The sequence below is a fragment of the Crinia signifera genome, chromosome 1, assembly GCF_055691185.1.
Source record: "Crinia signifera chromosome 1, ASM5569118v1, whole genome shotgun sequence".
NCBI lineage: Eukaryota > Metazoa > Chordata > Amphibia > Anura > Myobatrachidae > Crinia > Crinia signifera.
This window is the reverse complement of record NC_139217.1, coordinates 393,186,971-393,206,199: the sequence shown is the minus strand read 5'-3', so window position 1 is coordinate 393,206,199 and position 19,229 is coordinate 393,186,971. Positions and strand designations below refer to the sequence as shown.

Below are 19,229 nucleotides of genomic sequence, written 5' to 3'. Positions count from 1 at the left end.
TCCTAGTATGTGTGATACTCTCGGAGACCCACCTCACAAGTTTTCTCCTAGTATGTGTGATACTCTCGGAGACCCACCTCACAAGTTGTCTCCTAATATGTGTGATACCCTCAGGAACCCCCTCACAAGTTATCTCCTAATATGTGTGATACTCTTGGAGACCCACCTCACAAGTTATCTCCTAGTATGTGTGATACTCTCGGAGACCCATCTCACAAGTTATCTCCTAGTAGGTGTGATACTCTCGGAGACCCACCTCACAAGTTATCTACTAGTATGTGTGATACTCTTGGAGACCCACCTCACAAGTTATCTCCTAATATGTGTGATACTCTCCGAGACCCACCTCACAAGTTATCTCCTAGTATGTTTTTAATTTTGGACAGAAAGAGAGTAGGCGACCCGCACCATATGTTATTACATTTTTGTGTTCTTATAGAAATGTGAATGGGAACATACCTACCAATGGGAAATTGGTTATTTAAAAGACTTTCCCAATTGGTTGAGGGTGCAGTCAACTGATTTGGTATGTACACAATATATGAAAAGAAGAAAGAGAAATCAGTTTATTTTAACGCACTCCTCGTTCACAACATCTAAAATGATTTTAATAATATATCTTTAATAAGTGTTTACATGTTTTCATTTTATTTTTATTTCCTTACAGGCCATCATTTGTTATAGTAACAATTTTAAATTCTATTAATTATAATGGATCCGATAATCTGTTCCCCTGTATCAGGGAATACAGTGGCGAAAATTAAAAAAAAAAGGGGGGTGATAGATATAGAGAAAAATAAATTTGAAAGATTAAAATGGAACTCTGCTACCAGGTTGCTATGAGTTATTTTGATAGCTTTGTTAGTTAATCCCGCTTCTATTGCAGGTAAATCTTATATTATTTTATCCATGCACATATTTTTAATAAATGGTTTCAATACCAATTCTTAGTCCTGTGTTTATTGGTGTTGTGTGTGCTCATTCACCAGTCTCCTCTCATTTGGAGGGTACTGTGTTACTGGTATCTAGGCATTTAGGTATACATCTGCAACATTTAAGTACACATTGTAATTTTTAATAGGATACACTTTAATTGTTTTGTCATAATACAGTTCCAGTATTATGTGCAACGTATGTCTCAGGAACAGTGTGTGGAATCTTGTAATAGATGCACATGGGCAGTGGCCTGCCGTATAGCCTAGCAATCTACCCTAAAGTGCGGATTCCCATGTAATGGGTACAAACTTGCATACACACTGCACAACCCCGTTGGATCTTATTGGTATATGTCGACAGTAGTGCGCTCAATACAGTACTGATCGGACTGTATACATGAACGGTTAATATTAGAACCAGTACCTATTTAGTGGTACTTTATGCAGTTGGGGATACTTTATGTGTATGTACATCTCCTGATGTGCTGAATAGTATTAGTCATTACTGGCAAAGTGCACTAGCGTTATATGGACAGGCGCTCTTTACATAAGAGAAACGCTGGCCGGACTTGATTGAAAACCGGACACAGCGAGGGATCTATGTCCTCTTTATCGCCTGTGCATGGGTATCTTAGACTGCTATAGATCTTATAGCAGCGCCTATATTTTAACAAGCGCCGAAGCGCTATGGTGTATTGGACAAGCTCTGGCAGCACCGCTAACAGGGATCCTGTCCCTTTCTTATTGGTGCGTCTCAGCGTGTCTTACTATTAAAATGGCACCATCTGTACGATGCAGATATATTTTCATACCATTGGTGCTGATATTTCATACATTAACTTGAATTAGAGCGGTTGGCAGAGCAATATTGCCAAATCACATACACACTATGCAACCTCGTTGGGTCTTATCGGTATGGATCAATTATAATGCACTTATCATGTGCTGATCGAACTGTATACATAAACACTTAGTGTAGGACTCAAGACCTGTTAGTAATGTTTAATACGATTTAGGGATACTCTATATATGTGTATCTCCTAATGCGCTACAATAACGCTAGTCGTTGTTAACGGCACACACTAATATTGCATGAACCGGCGCTAGTACATGAATAATACACTGGCCTTGAGCCTTGAAAAAGCCGACAGGGCGAAATGCGCATCGGCAAATCTGCTCTGCTAACCGTTGCAATCTAAATCTATGCACAAAATGTCTATGTTAATGGTGTTGATGTATATATGTACCTTGTAGTTGCGGCCACATGAACAGTTAGATATACGCGCATCAGAAACGCTGAGACGCACTAACAGGAAAGGGACAGGATCCCTAACAGCGGTGCTGCCAAAGTCTGGCTAGCACGCTACAGTGTAAGTTATCTAAAGGCACCACTACTAAGCCTGCAGTAGCTCAAAACATGTATGCATAGACCATAAAAAGGACCTAGATCCCTTGCTGTGTCCGGTTTCATGTAAGTCCGGCCAGTGTATTATTCATGTACTAGCGCCGGTTCATGCAATATTAGTGTGTGCCGTTAACAATGACTAGCGCTATTGTAGCGCATTAGGAGATACACATATATAGAGTATCCCTAAATCGTATTAAACATTACTAACAGGTCTTGAGTCCTACACTAAGTGTTTATGTATACAGTTCGATCAGCACATAAGTGCATTATAATTGATCCATACCGATAAGACCCAACGAGGTTGCATAGTGTGTATGTGATTTGGCAATATTGCTCTGCCAACCGCTCTAATTCAAGTTAATGTGTGAAATATCAGCACCAATGGTATGAAAATATATCTGCATCATACAGATGGTGCCATTTCAATAGTAAGACACGCTGAGTCGCACCAATAAGAAAGGGACAGGATCCCTGTTAGCGGTGCTGCCAGAGCTTGTCTAATACACCATAGCGCTTCGGCGCTTGTTAAAATATAGGCGCTGCTATAAGATCTATAGCAGTCTAAGATACCCATGCACAGGCGACAAAGAGGACTTAGATCCCTCGCTGTGTCCAGTTTTCAATCAAGTCCGGCCAGTGTTTCTCTTATGTAAAGAGCACCTGTCCATATAACTCTAGTGCACATCGCCAGTAATGACTAATACTATTCAGCACATCAGGAGATGTACATACACATAAAGTATCCCCAACTGCATAAAGTACCACTAAATAGGTACTGGTTCTAATATTAACCGTTCATGTACACAGTCCGATCAGTACTGTATTGAGCGCACTACTGTCAACATATACAAATAAGATCCAACGGGGTTGTGCAGTGTGTATGCAAGTTTGTACCCATTACATGGGAATCCGCACTTTAGGGTAGATTTCTAGGCTATACGGCAGGCCACTGCCCATGTGCATCTATTAAAAGATTCCACACACTGTTCCTGAGACATACAGTGTATCCTATTAAAAATTACAATGTGTACTTAAATGTTGCAGATGTATACCTAAATGCCTAGATACCAGTAACACAGAACCCTCCAAATGAGAGGAGACTGGTGAATGAGCACACACAACACCAATAAACACAGGACTAAGAATTGGTATTGAAACCATTTATTAAAAATATGTGCATGGATAAAATATTATAAGATTTACCTGCAATAGAAGCGGGATTAACTAACAAAGCTATCAAAATAACTCATAGCAACCTGGTAGCAGAGTTCCATTTTAATCTTTCAAATTTATTTTTCTCTATATCTATCACCCCTTTTTTTTTTTATATTTTCGCCACTGTAATCCCTGATACAGGGGAACAGATCATCGGGTCCATTATAATTAATAAAATTAAAAATTGTTACTATAACAAATGATGGCCTGTAAGGAAATAAAAATAAAATGAAAACATGTAAACACTTATTAAAGATATATAATTAAAATCATTTTAGATGTTGTGAATGAGGAGTGCGTTAAAAGAAACTGATTTCTCTTCTTCTTTTCATATATTATGTTTTTCATTTTACCAACCAACAGTATACAATCTGTAACGTGAATCTAATTATTAATGTGTACAGAGTCCTTAATATAAGATTTTCATTTCTTTGAGTTAATTTTTTCTATCTTTTGGAAATAAATTAAAAAAGCTTAATTGTAATGTTATTTCAAAATCAAATTAATATTATTTTGATCCGTTTTTGCAGGGCACCTAAAATGTGTATTGCCCATAGGCTGTTGCCTACTGTGCCTATTTGGTAATCCGACAATGAGGGTTATGTTAAGTGACAAATGGAGCATTTGAACTTTACTAATTAGAACATGGAGTTAATACTTAAACTTTCCACTCATGGAGGTTGGACAGAAGAGTTCAATAAAAGCCAGTGAATTCCCTGGGGCCGAATTATTATTCCCCACAATTGATATCACCTTTTTGGCTTTGGAGCTCTTTAACACAGGAGATATCAGAGACAGGTTGAGCTTAACTAACTATTTTTATACCGTTTGTTCAATGGAAAGCCAACATATGGTGGGGGATGGGAGGCGTGCACAGTAGATTATCTGTGTCTGATATATAGGCATACATAATCAGTTCTGGATGCCACAAGTGAGTTTGTTGACAATAATAATCCATCTTACCATGAACAAACACAGATGCAATGATGCATTGATGGCAATATTTACATTAAAATTCTAAATAATGTATAATCCTAACGGTAGAACATTACTGCAGGAAAAATAATGTTCTATAACAGGGAAGATTCAGATGTACAGTACATGCAGGTTATGGGGCTGATTCAGTTTTAGTTACAGTTTTTCTACAAAATCATAACTGCACCTGCTGTTTCTCACATGATGGGAGCTACCCAGCACAGGGCAAGACAATAGCAATCGCAGAAATGTAATGCATTCGCATAATTATAATAGCCCCTTACTTGGCCAGGCTAGCTGCAAAGGCAGACCCAATGCCGCCTTTTTCCATCTCATAGCGGCTGTGCATGACATCATGCAGCTGCTGTAAATGTCTGTATTATCCTGACTGCACCCACCCAAATCCGCATCACTGCAGTGTCAGCGCTCACCTCACCACTCAGTGGGCCTTATTCAGATCTGAGCTCAGTACAAATTTGTTTGGAAAATGGGCAAAACCATGTGCACTGCAGGTGGAGCAGGTGTAACCTGTGCAAAGAGAGTTATATTTGCACAGAAACAAAATAACTCACACAAATCTAACTCAAATCTAACTCTCTCTATACATGCTACATCTGCCCCACCTGCAGTGCACATGGTTTTGCCCATTCCAAACAAATTTGTAATGAGCTCAGATCTGAATAAGGCCCTGTGTGTGTGGTATCATTTTTTCCTGTGATTTTCTCACAATAGGGAGACTTACTGAATTAGGCTCTAGTGCAGTGGTAGCCAACTACGGTCCTCGAGAGCTACCAACGGTTCACATTTTCCAGACAACCTAGCTGCTGCACAGGTGAACTCATTAGCAGATGAAACATTTTCAAAGATCCAAAGGTGGAGCTAATTACTTCCATTGTAAATCTGTGAGGATATCTGGAAAACATTACCTGTTGGTAGCTCTCGAGGACTGGAATTGGCTACCCCAGCTCTAGTGTATGTGCAGCTGAGATTTCTCACAGATTCTCATGTGCAAAAATATGCAACTGCCATTAAACATTCCCCAAGTGCACTACCGTGTGATGGAATCAGCAACCCTCTGACAACCCACTTGTAACAACTGACAACCCACTTGTAACAACTGTAATTAGGTAGAATCGCTCTGCACATGTTACATCTGCCCCACCTGCAGTGCACATGGTTCTGTCCATTTGAGAAGGACTTTGCCTTTGCGAGTGAACCAGAATAAGGGCCATATTCCTGGGTCCCAGCACTCATCACTGCCACCTCTTATAGCCACAGGGATTCCTCACACTACCTGCACCCGCACCTGCTCACTGCTGTGGCCAGCATCACCTGCTTCACACAGCTCCTTCTACTGGGACAGATGTACTAGGCCTTGGAGAGTGATAGAGTGAAGAGAGAGAAAAGGACAGATTTATATTCTTGTTATCACTCATAAATGATAAATGGTGCTCCAGCTAATGAATTCCCAACTGCCATGTGTTTTAAAAATGACAGTTATGAGCACAATTGTAATTTGAAAGGAGTGATAGCAAGAATATCACTCATTGATATATCTGCCCCAAAGCACCAACCATCAGGTCGTAACTGACATGTTTGAAAACTAAGTTAGAATCTGATTGGTTGCCAGATTATTTCTCTCTACATTATCACTTTCCAAGGTTTAGTACATTTGCCTCAATGACCGCTATGTCAAAGGAGCATGGCAATGGTACGTTCAAAGCTCTCTTTTATAGTTTTTCCTCCTCCATATGTGTGCAGGCTCAGGTTCCAGCTGGGCCCATGCACGTAGCAGACACACATGAATGCCCGGGGTTTTAAGAGGCCACTGACAGCTTTTCTTTAGCCCAATACAGTTGTGACCAGAGGAATATTTTACTTTACCTGGTGAAACTAACCCTGGCTCACCACACAATATATATATATATATATATATATATATATATATATATATATATATATATATATACAAAGAAGATCAGGGTGCGCTAAGGTAAATTACACAACTTTCTCATTAAAACATAAATATTTAATAAAAAGCCTCTGATAAGGCTTAGAATAAATCAAATCAAAAAGAGTTACACAGCCATTTCATAGAATAATTTAACAATCCACAGTATGGAACAGGCCCAACGCGTTTCGTCACCCACGTGACTTCATCAGGGGCGCTTTGGATGTTGATTGAAATAAGGTGCGATAGCACTGCAAATGATAAACATAAATTCAACATAATGCATAAAACAGCAGAATGCATATAAAAAATACGTATTTCTACACAAAGATGAGGTAATCGAAAAAGATGAAGAGGACAAAGGAGAGGCAGAACAATTGATAGTTCAAAATTATCCTGATACAAATATATTTTTTTAAAACAGTATACAGATATTTTCCACCGTGTCTAAAAAAACACATTTTTAACAAATATAAGGATTCCATGTGTGCATTTAACATCCACCGAAAAGATCCTTATATAGACATTGAAGAAAAAGAGTACCTTCTAGGGGTGTATTCAATTGGTCAAACCATAGATATTGTATTCAAGCAAGACCCATACAGATATATATCTGAATAAAGGGACATACATGATAGTATGATTAGTACTAGGGTAGGGTACGCTTTGATGAATAGGTGAGTTTTCAGTGCTGGTTTGAATCTTTGCAAGGTTGGGAAGAGTCTAATGGAGCGAGGGATATTATTTTAATAACTTGCTTTATATTAGTTCTTATTTTATTTTATCTCTCCCGGGGGTTTTACCGCATTTTCATTTTAATACATCTCGTCCTCAGTCACAAATGGCGGTGCACCTGAGAACTCAGTAGATGAGCAAATATGCTTCTGCCAAACATGTCTAAAGCTAGCTTGGTCAATGGATGTCATTTGATGCTCACTAAGCTGTACATCGCATGTAAAAGAAAGAGATGCTAAAAATTCAGCATTTAAAGAATAGTTTGAACCAAAGCCAATGTTGTAGATGATTTAACCCAGGGACTTGAATGAATTTGCATGACGATATATAGAAGGTTCACTTGGTTCTTACCTTCATCAATTACAAGGTTCTGTTGAGGAAATTTTTAGAGTGTACGTTGTAAATGATATAAGAAGAAATGGAGTGAGTGTTGTGTCAGCAAGGCTAAGCAAAGAGTTTTATATCACGCTAAGCATTCAATTATAATGCAAAGGAATGAAAATTCTAACTGGTAGAGATTTGAACTTCAACTATTTCAAATTTGGTAGAATTAAGTTGAAATAAATAATCTTTACAGTGATGTGTTCTATTTAAATATTCATTATAATATGTATGAGTTAGAAAGATTTAATTTCATTAAATTACACAAACCCTAGTAAATAATCGTATAAACCTCCAGCTAACTTCCATAGGCACTAATATATTTCCTAAGCTGTTGGAATGCCAGGGAATTACAGCCTTGCATGGATCAGAGGATAAGAATAGCTCTGGCCAGCATACTTGCTGTGTAATTGCTGGATTACTGTTTAAGGATCATACAGTTTCCAGCTGTAATACACATAGAGAAGGGTTTGCATGTAGATAGGAGTGTGTATAATCTGTCTTAGTTTATAATTCGGCTCCATATATAAATATATAAATGTATAATATTCTAGACAATGCGGAGTGATGAGGGTGCAAGTATCATAGAGTATATAACAGAATTAATTGATACCCACTCTATCATATAAGGGACCAGATGCACTAAGCTAAAAAAGTGATACCATGGAGAGTGATAAACAACCAACCAATCAGCTCCTGCCTGTGACATGGAAGTTGGAAACTAATTGGCTGTTTATCACTCTCAGTTTTCTCACTTTCAAATCTGGCCCATAGTCTGAAACATTGGCATAGATACCTGTGGTTGGAAGCCGAATATGATTTCTTGGAAGCCATACCCATTCTGGGTGCCCAAAAACTGGCTGGAAAATTACTGTTATCTGACAATACAACATACTAGTGTAAAAGGTGTGAGGAGTGTTAAGTGTTACTGTAATTGCTAATGTTTGCTAATTAAACCTTTGTTTGTGTTTACAGTATTTATAGTTCACGGATAGGTAAGATATTTCCATAATTCAGGAAAGTGACAGCATCGGGACAGGTGATAGCAAGTTTGGCCAAAAGTCTCATTGTGTGCGCCAAAGGTGTGCCTCCTTGAAAGGTGGCATGGCTTTGTGGACAGGGCATGGCCTCAAGGAAGCTTCACTGATGTGATAATATGGGTGTAGCCAAGGGATTCTTCAGATGACCTTTATCCAGGAGTGTGCAGGCTGCTCCCAATGACCCATCTAGCACTGCCGACTCTCAGTGTCAGAAGGTGAGAACTGAAGGGTAATGTCACACTGCAGCACCATCTCCTGTCACTGTCTAGGAGTGGTCATTTTTTGTGTCATCCAGGGAAAGAGAAACTGTGTATGCCCCCTTTTGTGCAACCCCCCATCCCCCACCCCTTGTGATGCCTTTTATTGGGGACAATTTAGCAAGGCTCTAAAATGTGATTTTTCAAAGTGTAACCCAAAATAAATCTGTTTGAACATATAAAATTCTCTGCAATATACATAAAGACAAAAATCAATGGCCCAGGAAGAAAATAATTCTGGAAAATATGTTAAAAGTATAAAAAATATAAATTACTTTGAGAAAAAGTATAGAATATCTTCCAGCAGAATTTTTTTCTCAGATTGACATAGAGCCCTTTCACATTTCAATAAAATGTGTATTATTTGAACACTTTGATTGCCAACATGCTTGTGAGCGCTGTGCAAAATATCTGTGAAAATTCCAGCGGCGCTTATGGTGCCCATACACGCTACGCTTTTTTGATCCTATTTGATTTGATTTGATTTTGGCTATACAAGTTTTTTCTTGCAGTATGCAATCCTTTCCAATTGGATTGGATGCAATTTGTACTTTGATGCGTCCGATGAGCTCAGATGCGATTTGATTTGATCAGATTTTAACCTATTTTTTTATTGCAAGTTCAAGAACTTTATTTCTGCTAATGTCCACATATTTTAATGCGAGGGGGGGCGGACGGACATATTGTAGGCAGGATGAGCAGCCGCTGCGGATATGCGACTCCCTTCCCCTCTCACCCCTATTGCCAGCCCGCCTCATGTTACTGCGGGAGAGCTGTGTGATTATGTACGGGGCGGCGTGCTTTCCTACCCGGGGGCCTCTCCCAATGCTGCGGCTCACCTTACTGCCGGAAGTGCTGGGAGCTCCTTCTCCTCCGCGTGACAGCCTGGCGCGGAAGAGAAGAGGTGACTGACAGCGGGTGGGGGCGTGCCAATAATCGTATAGCTTCGCATCGCACTATACTACAAAAGTGCATGCGATTCTATACGATACAGTACAAAAAGGATGTGCCTGCACATCCTTTTTGTACTTAACTATATCGGGCTCCCGGGGACGCGCATTGCGTCGGATCTGAACGCGGCAGACACTTAACACGCCGCGATTATCGTATATGCGATGCGTTTTGTACTTAAAAAGTACAAAACGCATACGATAATCGTAGCGTGTATGGGCACCATTACTTTTGTTATATAAATTCAGTTGTGTCAAAAAAGTTTATATTCCTACATAAGGTAACAATTACAGGTCATTACATACCTCCCAACTGTCACGATTTTAGAGGGACAGTCCCGATTTTCGGGTACTGTCCCACCCGCGGCAGGCATTGTCCCGCTGCGGGGGGTGGCAGTTGGGAGACCCCCCAATCTAGTAGAATAGACGCTGTGCGCATGCGCACAGCGTCTATTCTCGTATGAAAATGAGGTCGCGGCTAATTAGCATAAGCCGTGCCCTCATTTGCATACGCTCCGCCCCCTTTTCGGTGTCCCTATTTCGTCAGATCAAAAGTTGGGAGGTATGTCATTATGATGAATAAACATGTTTGCTTAGCAATTTTCAAACCAATTTTGACAAATTCACTTGGCACAAAAATGGTAGACATTAAAAAGGTACCCACAACTTAAAATATGCATGTTGACCCGTTCACGCACTTGGCACACATTAATAATACACAGAATTAAGCTAGATAGACATTATTTTTATTAAGTACCTGCTCTTTGCCTGCCTTTAATTACATACATTTCCTTATAGAATGTGAACATTTTTCATGGAAATAAGTGGCCTAGAAAGTGTAATTTATTGTATAAAACATCAATACGTTAAAAGCAGGTGAAAATGGCAAAGAAACAGACTTTGCTTGAGTATTTTGTTGAAAACGATAACATCAATAAAGCCCATGATCTTTGTGTGCAATTTTTGAAATGCTGCTTGGTAGCTGAAAGTTTTGGAAGCACCGTGTTAGTGTCATAAATGGATCTGTGTTTTTTTCAATGGATTTAATTTTTATTCTGATGATTTATTCTATAACGACTTAACCTGTCTAAAAAAATGCCCTTTAAGTAAAATAAAGTTAAAATGAACAGTTAAGTAGCAATGGGTACCATGGGATTCTTAAATATGACTTACACCAGGGTCTATGGATGCATACAGTAGGTGGGAACTCTTTAACTAAGCTGGTAGATGGTTGCTCTTTTACATTATATTATGCTATTTTATACCACTTACAGATTATTCTAGCATGTATTAAAAAGGGCATGGAAACTAGGGACTCAATAGTAATTATGCCACTGTACAAAGCATGGGTTAGACCTCACCTCGAATATGGAGTACAATTCTGGGCCCCACACTATAAAAAGGACATCGTAGAATTAGAAAAAATCCAAAAGAAAGCAACTAAGCTTATTAGGGGAATAGAGAATTTAAGCTACAAGGAGAGATTAAGCAAATTGGGACTATTTACATTAGAGAAGAGACGTTTAAGGGGAGACATGCTCAACATGTACAAATATATCTAGGGCCAATATAAGGAACTATCAAACATCCTTTTTTCTACTAGTAAGGAATCTAGGACGTGAGGACACCAGTTTAGATTAGAAGAAAAAAGATTTTGTTCAACTACAAGGAAAAATTTCTTTACCGTCAGAGCAGTCAAACTTTGGAACTCTCTTCCTTGTGAAATGGTGTCGGCAGACACTATAAATATGTTTAAAATAAGCCTGAATAAACATTTATTGGATAAAAACATCCATGGGTACAAATAAGAAACATAATCCCTCTCTAAAATACCAAAGCATTCTATACTACAAGGGACAAGCTATTAAATATCCAGGCTGAACTAGATTTATTTTATTCAGCCCTACCTACTATTTTACTATGTAACTATGTACAGACAAACAATTCATTTACACTCTATATGTTAGTAAGCCTGCTCAAAGCAAATGCTTTGAAATGTAGATGTAGTTTCACTTGCTGCCAACAGATGGCAGTGTTGTATATTCAATCTCTCTACTTTTGCTTTCCCTCTATTTGAATGGTACTTACTGTACATGTCAGTGGTAGCATTTTGGATAATGGATTATTCTGTATTTTGGAATATTTTTATATTTTAATGATGTATCTTGAGTTATCTTGCATTTATGCTGTATATACACATCAAACAACATGAAACGAAACAAGGTTTGTGCCCTACCTTAGGCACTGAATTTGAATGCCAATCAATAATTTTCTTGCACATATTTTGTGCCAGTTGCATATCATGTCCTCAGTAGTGTTAGTTACAGATGTCCCAGTAGTCCTTTTAGCAAAACAAAAAAATATTACATTCTGGAAACTATGGATAAGGGATATTTTGGATAAGGGATATTTACATAAGGGATACTCAACCTGTATTATCTTTTAGAAGGTGTTAAATAAATAAGAAGAATCTGATCCCATCTTTAATAGACCTCTAAATTAATGAATTTTATTTACCCCTACATGTCATGTCTCAGGGTTGAAGATTGCAAGAGGGGTCCCCTGCTTATTTGAAGTCCCAAGGTGCCAAAAGTGAGGTCATACAATAATTGGTATATAGTTACTAAATATGGCCTTGGACTAATTTGAGGAACTGAGGAGGTTATTCTGGTTGGTGCGGTCCGTTCCGAATTCTTTCGGAGGGCACTTTTTAGCCGTCTGCGCATGCGTAGGCAACGCAATGCGCATGTGCCACGCATGGTCTACGTACTCGTTCTCACTAATACCGTCCAGAAATGTGCACCGAATCGACTCGGGAAATATGGGCGTAATTTGGGCGTCATTCGGCCCTACACAAGGGCGTGGTTTCAAAGTGGGAAAAACTGGGCGTAAATCTGGGCGTACACGAGGGAGTGCAATAACTCTGGTAGGCGTGCATTCAGACACGACACCGACTGCAAACGAACCAACACGCATGAAATATGCGGTCTTCATAAGCAAGTTTCACTTTGCGGAGACCACTTGTTCATGCGCTAGGCATTTGGTTTGCCCAATTAGTACGCCCGCACCTGAAGCACTCTCAGCTGAACACAATACAATCCACTCCTCTACTCATTAGTGATTAATTACACTCTTTTCATAGCTTCAAGTGGTCACACTGCAAAACTCATATGCTGCTCTTGCAGGGTTGGAATGTATGACCAACGTAGGCAATAAAGAACAGGAAGATATGAGGACTTCTACCTCTACTAACTGTAGGACCAGGAAAATTTCTCCTCCAAAAAGGACTGCACTTCTTTTGGGAGATTCCATCATTAGAGGAGTTCATCTGGGAAATGCTACTATAGTAGAGAAACAAGTAAGGTGCTTACCTGGAGCCACAGCTCCAAGAGATAAAGAATGCATGCTAAGAATTGTAAAGGCAGCAAGAAAAGATGGGGGGGGGGGGGGGTGGATGTCATCGTCCACCTAGGCACAAATGACCTGGTTAATGCTGAAGTCATGGCCATAAAAGATGAATTTAGAAAGCTAGGAACTGCTCTAAAACAGGTGGCAACCACTGTAAGTTTTTCAGAAGTATTGCCAGTACACCAAGGGGAAGATAGAACTCTGAGAATTAGAAACTTCAATGTTTGGCTAAGGAATTGGTGCAACGAGGAGAGATTTGGATATTTAGGTCAAAGTCAAGCTACCTGGCAAAACAGAGCCTTATATAAAAGTGATGGCCTGCACCCATCTTCAAGGGGAACGAGAATATTAAGTGAGAAGTTTGGAAGCTTCATAAGCAACTTTTTAAACTAGCAGAGGGGGGCAGTGAACCAAATAAGAATGAAGAAATCTGCTCCCCCAACCTAGAGGTATTGTCTCTGCAGGCAAATGGAACAGGAAGCCTATCCACTGCAACAGAAGATAATGCCGATCAAAACCGAATAGATATAGGCAGAAAGATGAACATAGCTAGCAGCAGGAGAAGCACAAACACAACTTTAAGAGCTATGAGTGCAAATGCTAGGAGCTTAGGAAATAAAATCCCAGAACTAATTGCAATAATGACAAGGGATGAACTGGATATTGTGGCTATTACAGAGACATGGTGCAATGAAAATCATGACTGGGACATAGCTATACCAGGATATACTTTATTTAGGAAGTACAGAATGGGAAAAATTGGAGGAGGGGTTGCAATATATGTGAAAAAAATATAAAGACTACCTTAATACAAAGTATTGAAGAAAAAACGGAGGCCTTTTGGGTGACCATAGAAACAGGGGAGAAGGCGATTCTTCGTATAGGGGTGATCTACAGACCACCAGGTCAGGAAGAGGAACTAGACAAGAGCCTATTGCATGACATCAATAAAATGGCATTAAAAGGAGAGGTGATAATCATGGGAGACTTTAATCTACCTGATGTAAAGTGGGAGCTGCCTGTTGCAAGTTCCACCAGAAGTAGGGACATGCTGAATTCCTTACAAGGAGCATCCCTCCAGCAATTGGTGAGGGAGCCCACTCGTAAGGATGCAATATTAGAATTAATACATACAAATGGTGACAGAATAGTCACTTTCTAGTAGAAAAGAGGGTGTGTGACAGTTCCTTATATTGGTATATCAAGGGCCAATATAAGGAACTGTCACACACCCTCTTTTCTACTAGAAAGGAATCTAGGACGCGAGGGCATGAGTATAGATTAGAAGAAAAAAGATTTCATTCAGCTAGTAGAAAGACTTTCTTTACGGTCAGAACAGTCAAACTCTGGAACTCTCTTCCCAGAGAGGTGGTAATGGCTGGCTCACTAAATGCGTTCAAGGCAAAGTTGGACAAACATTTACTGGAGAAAAACATCAATGGGTACAAATAAGAAATATAAATTGTCTGTAAAATACCAGAACCTACCAAATCAGCAATGGATATCTATACCAGGTTGAACTAGATGGACGCAAGTCTTTTTTCAGCCTTACCTACTATGTAATATCTGACATAAATGTGGGTGAAAATCTGGGATCCAGTGACCATCAAGCAGTATGGTTCAAAATAAAGACAGAGACTGACTCATCGCACACAAAAACAAAGGTTTTAGATTTTAGGAAGGCTGATTTTGTAGAGATGGGAAACTCTATATGGGATTCTTTGGCAGAGTGGAAGAACTTGGAAGGAGTGCAGGATAAGTGGGAAAAATTAAAAAGTGCAATTCTAAAAGCAACAGAACTTTGTGTCAAAAGAGTTAGGAAAAACACAAGAAAAAGAAAGCCATTGTGGTTTGCAAAAGAAGCAGCTAGTATTGTGAAAGCAAAAAGGTTGGCCTTTAAGAAATTTAAGCAGACGCAGAAGAATGAGGACAAAGAGGTGTATCTTGTTAGACAGAAGGAGGCTTAGAAGGTAATCAGATGTGCAAAAGCACAGGCTGAAGAGAAAATGGCCCAGTCAGTGGGTAAAGGGGGGAAAACTTTTTTTAGGTATATAAGTGAAAGGAGAAAAACAAAAAGTGGAATAATTAGACTGAAGACAGAGAGTGGAAGTTTTCTTGAGGGGGACAATGTAATAGCAGATAATATTAATAATTATTTCTGCTCAGTATTCACTGCTGAAAGAGAGGGGAAGGGGCCACAGTTAAGTTGCAAGTATAGTCAGAAAACTGAGGGAGAGACAAGTACATTTACAGAGGAGAAAGTCATCACAGAACTCTCAAAACTGAAAGTGGATAAATCAATGGGGCCAGATGGGATACATCCAAGGATACTAAAAGAGCTTAAACCAGTCACTAGCTAATGGAGTAATCCCAGAGGACTGGAAAACAGCGAATGTAGTCCCACTGCACAAAAGTGGAAGCAAGGAAGAGGTAAGCAACTATCGACCAGTGAGCCTTACATCAGTAGTAGGGAAATTGATGGAAACACTCTTAAAACAAATAGTTGTAGAATATCTCAAAACCAGCATTTTACAGGATCCAAAACAGCATGGGTTTACTGGGGGAAGATCATGTCAAACAAATCTTATTGACTTTTTTGACTGGGTGACTAAAGTAATAGATCAAGGTGGGGCTGTAGATGTAGCTTATCTAGACTTTAGTAAAGCTTTTGACACTGTCCCACATTGCAGACTGTTAAATAAACTTGAAAGCTTGGGATTGGATTCTAAGATAGTTGAATGGATAAGAGCATGGTTGCAGGACAGAAAGCTGAGAGTTGTAGTAAACGGAGTACAGTCAAAGGAGGGAAAGGTTACAAGTGGAGTACCCCAGGGGTCTGTACTTGGACCGGTGCTTTTTAATATCTTTATTGGTGATATTGCAAATGGAATTGAGGGTAAAATGTGCCTTTTTGCAGATGACACAAAGGTATGCAACAGGGTAGACACACCAGGAGGGGTAAAACAAATGATTGAGGATCTAGGTAGATTAGAGAAATGGTCAAGAGAATGGCAACTACAGTTTAATGCCAAAAAATGCAAAATCATGCACTTGGGTCTCAGAAATCCAAAGACTCAATATAGTATAAATGGCACTATAATGGAAACTACTGAGGAAGAGAGGGATCTAGGTGTCACTATTTCAGGGGACTTAAAAGCAGGTAGGCAATGTAACAAAGCAATGAAGAAGGCAAGTCATATGCTTGGTTGCATAGGGAGAGGTATCAGCAGTAGAAAGAAAGAAGTAATAATGCCACTGTATAGGTCATCGGTACGACCTCACCTAGAGTATTGTGTTCAGTTCTGGAGGCCATATCTCCAGAAGGATATAAATACATTAGAGACTGTACAAAGAAGAGCAACTAAAATGGTGCATGGCCTACATCACAAAACGTACCAGGAAAGACTAAAAGATCTTAATATGTATACTTTAGAGCAGAGAAGGGAAAGGGGGGACATGATAGAAACTTTCAAATATATCAAGGGTTTTAACAAGGTACAGGTGGGAGACATTCTTCACAGGAAGAGGAGCAACAGAACACGAGGACATGCACTGAAACTAGAAGGAGGAAGATTCAGGGGAAATGTGAGGAAGAATTTTTTCACAGAAAGAGTAGTAGATAAGTGGAATAGCCTACCATCAGAGGTGGTAGACGCAAATACAGTAGTACAATTTAAACATGCTTGGGATAAGCATATTGATATCCTTACAAAAAATAAGGATCAAATATGGTTTGAGGTAACGTTTAAAAAAAGGGGCAGACTTGATGGGCCAAGTGGTTCTTATCTGCCTTCAAATTCTATGTTTCTATGTTTCAATTGGAAGCATTGCTGCCTAAATGGCCCATTACTAAATACACAAATATATGCTGCAAACACCACTGCACTGTTGCTATTTGACACACATTTAATATAATTGTATTCCAAATAACATTATGCACACTGTGTTTATAACTGTAGGTAAGTGAGCTTTAGTATGTTTTAGTAATAAATAGCACATTGCAGAATATTGCATAGAATATTGCATTTGAGGTGCAATTATTATATAATATGCATACATAAAACATAGGTAAAGGGCCAACAATGAATGAATAGCACTTTACATGATGTAAGGGTTAATCTAAAGTGGTAGTAATGTGTAGCAATTAGGAAATAATTGATGACAATTCAAAACAATCCATTTTTTATGAGGTTGGCTAATTGCATAAGTGTATCATGTGGCAGATGTATGAGTTTCGATTACAGTAGTAAGGTTTGCGTAAATACACTGCATCGGTGCATACGGGCAGCTTCCCGTCCGTTCGGACGCTGTAAGACCGTGCATAATCTTTGTGTTCCCACCGCACACGCACGGTTTGGATGTTGTCCGAAAACACACCCTCTTCTTAGAGAGTGAGTCCGACCGAATGCAGACGACCTGTGGGCGTTTGTTCTTACAATTTCCGCACAACGTGGCGTTCGGTCAGCTCCGAAAGAATTCGGAACGGACCGCACCAACCAGAATAAGGCCCTGAGTGACAATGATATGGATATGTGGAAGGGATTTGTAGTGCTGGTACTGGGACCAGACTGGAACCAGTTATGCTCTAACAATTGGGACTGGCTTTTAATTCTGTAAATGGTGGAACTGGCACTGCTTTCATGCCGGGAATGGAACAGGCTGGAACCGGTAATAATTTCACAATGAGCTGAAACCAGCTGGTGATACTGGAACTGGACTGAAACCAGCTGGTGATACTGGAACTGGACTGAAACCAGTAATGCTCTAACCATGGCCAGGGACCTGCTGCTGGTACCAGGGCTGTAAATGGTAATACGTTCACACTGGTCTGAAACCAGCTGGTGGTACTTGGGCAAGGATTGAACCAGTAGTGCTCTCTCGCTGGACTAGAGCATGTGGTGGTACTGGGAGTGAGTGGAACCAGTAGTGCTATCACGCCAGGCTGGGAATGACAGCTTGTACTGCTTTGGTAAGCAAGGAAGCAGACAACATGAAAATAGGTCCTGGGAATCTGACTGCTTGTATTCAGGAGCCTTGTTTCTCTTATATACCACAGGCAAAGCTGAGATTGGAGAAGACAGTCGCCTGACCAATATAAAGATTCCCATTGGTTTATAAGCAGTTAGCTGATGGAATCCACCATGGTGGCACTCAGTGTTCAGAGTAAGTGGAAACCACAAAAGATGTCACCACCAGGAGACACCTTGGACTGAGATCCCCGCCTAGAGAACTGTGCCTATGTGAGAACAATCCATTGCAGCCCATTTACACCTAATCAGTTGCAAGTGGAAAGGCGACTGAAATGTCTACAACTCAGCATCATCCACACAAGAAATACAATACAGATTTGTGATTATTCATGTAATCATTTTCTATTGAATACTGATAATTATAAGTGTGTATTTTCTATGGTATTTTATGTATATCAAGTGTTTCTTTTTAATAAACTAGACTAGACTTATTTAAGACAACTTTTCATTTTGGCAAATGCATGCTTGGTTTTATTAAGGAGATTATAGGGTAAGTTACTAAAGCCTCTAAAAATGAAAAGAGGTTATGCTGCCCATAAAAAACAATCAGATTCTGTCTATCATTACTTTTTTGCATCAAATGATAGTCAGAATCTTATTGGTTTCAATGGGCAACATCAAATCTTCAGTTTTACAAGCATTAGTAAATTAACCCCTTATGGGCTTGATGCAGTCCTGTAAATAGATTGGGTGTACTTGCCTAAAAATAATCTACATATTCCCATATTTGCAGCGGTTTGCTTCTAATTACTCTACTCCATAAAGTTTCTCATAAAGTTCTCTGCATCTGTCATGTGAAAATGTGTTTTCTCCTAATATAAGGATGATAAATGCAGATTCTTAAAATCAGATGTTCTCTATTCTGTCACAGTTATTAGGTACACAGAAATAATAAAAGTGGCAATAGCTACATCTGAAGTACTGTAAGTGAAATTGTAAGTCAG

The 19,229-nt window shown here is 39.4% G+C and overlaps 1 long non-coding RNA gene across 1 annotated transcript in view; it reads left to right on the top strand.

Annotated features, from left to right (window-relative positions):
• The window catches only part of LOC146031218 (uncharacterized), a 292,751-nt gene extending 274,240 nt beyond the window's left edge, over positions 1 to 18,511 (top strand). Inside the window, exon 4 of the long non-coding RNA XR_014456700.1 lies at positions 18,312 to 18,511. This is a non-coding gene — a long non-coding RNA (uncharacterized LOC146031218). The remainder of the gene's footprint in view (positions 1 to 18,311) is intronic.
• The last annotated feature ends 718 nt before the right edge of the window (positions 18,512 to 19,229 follow it).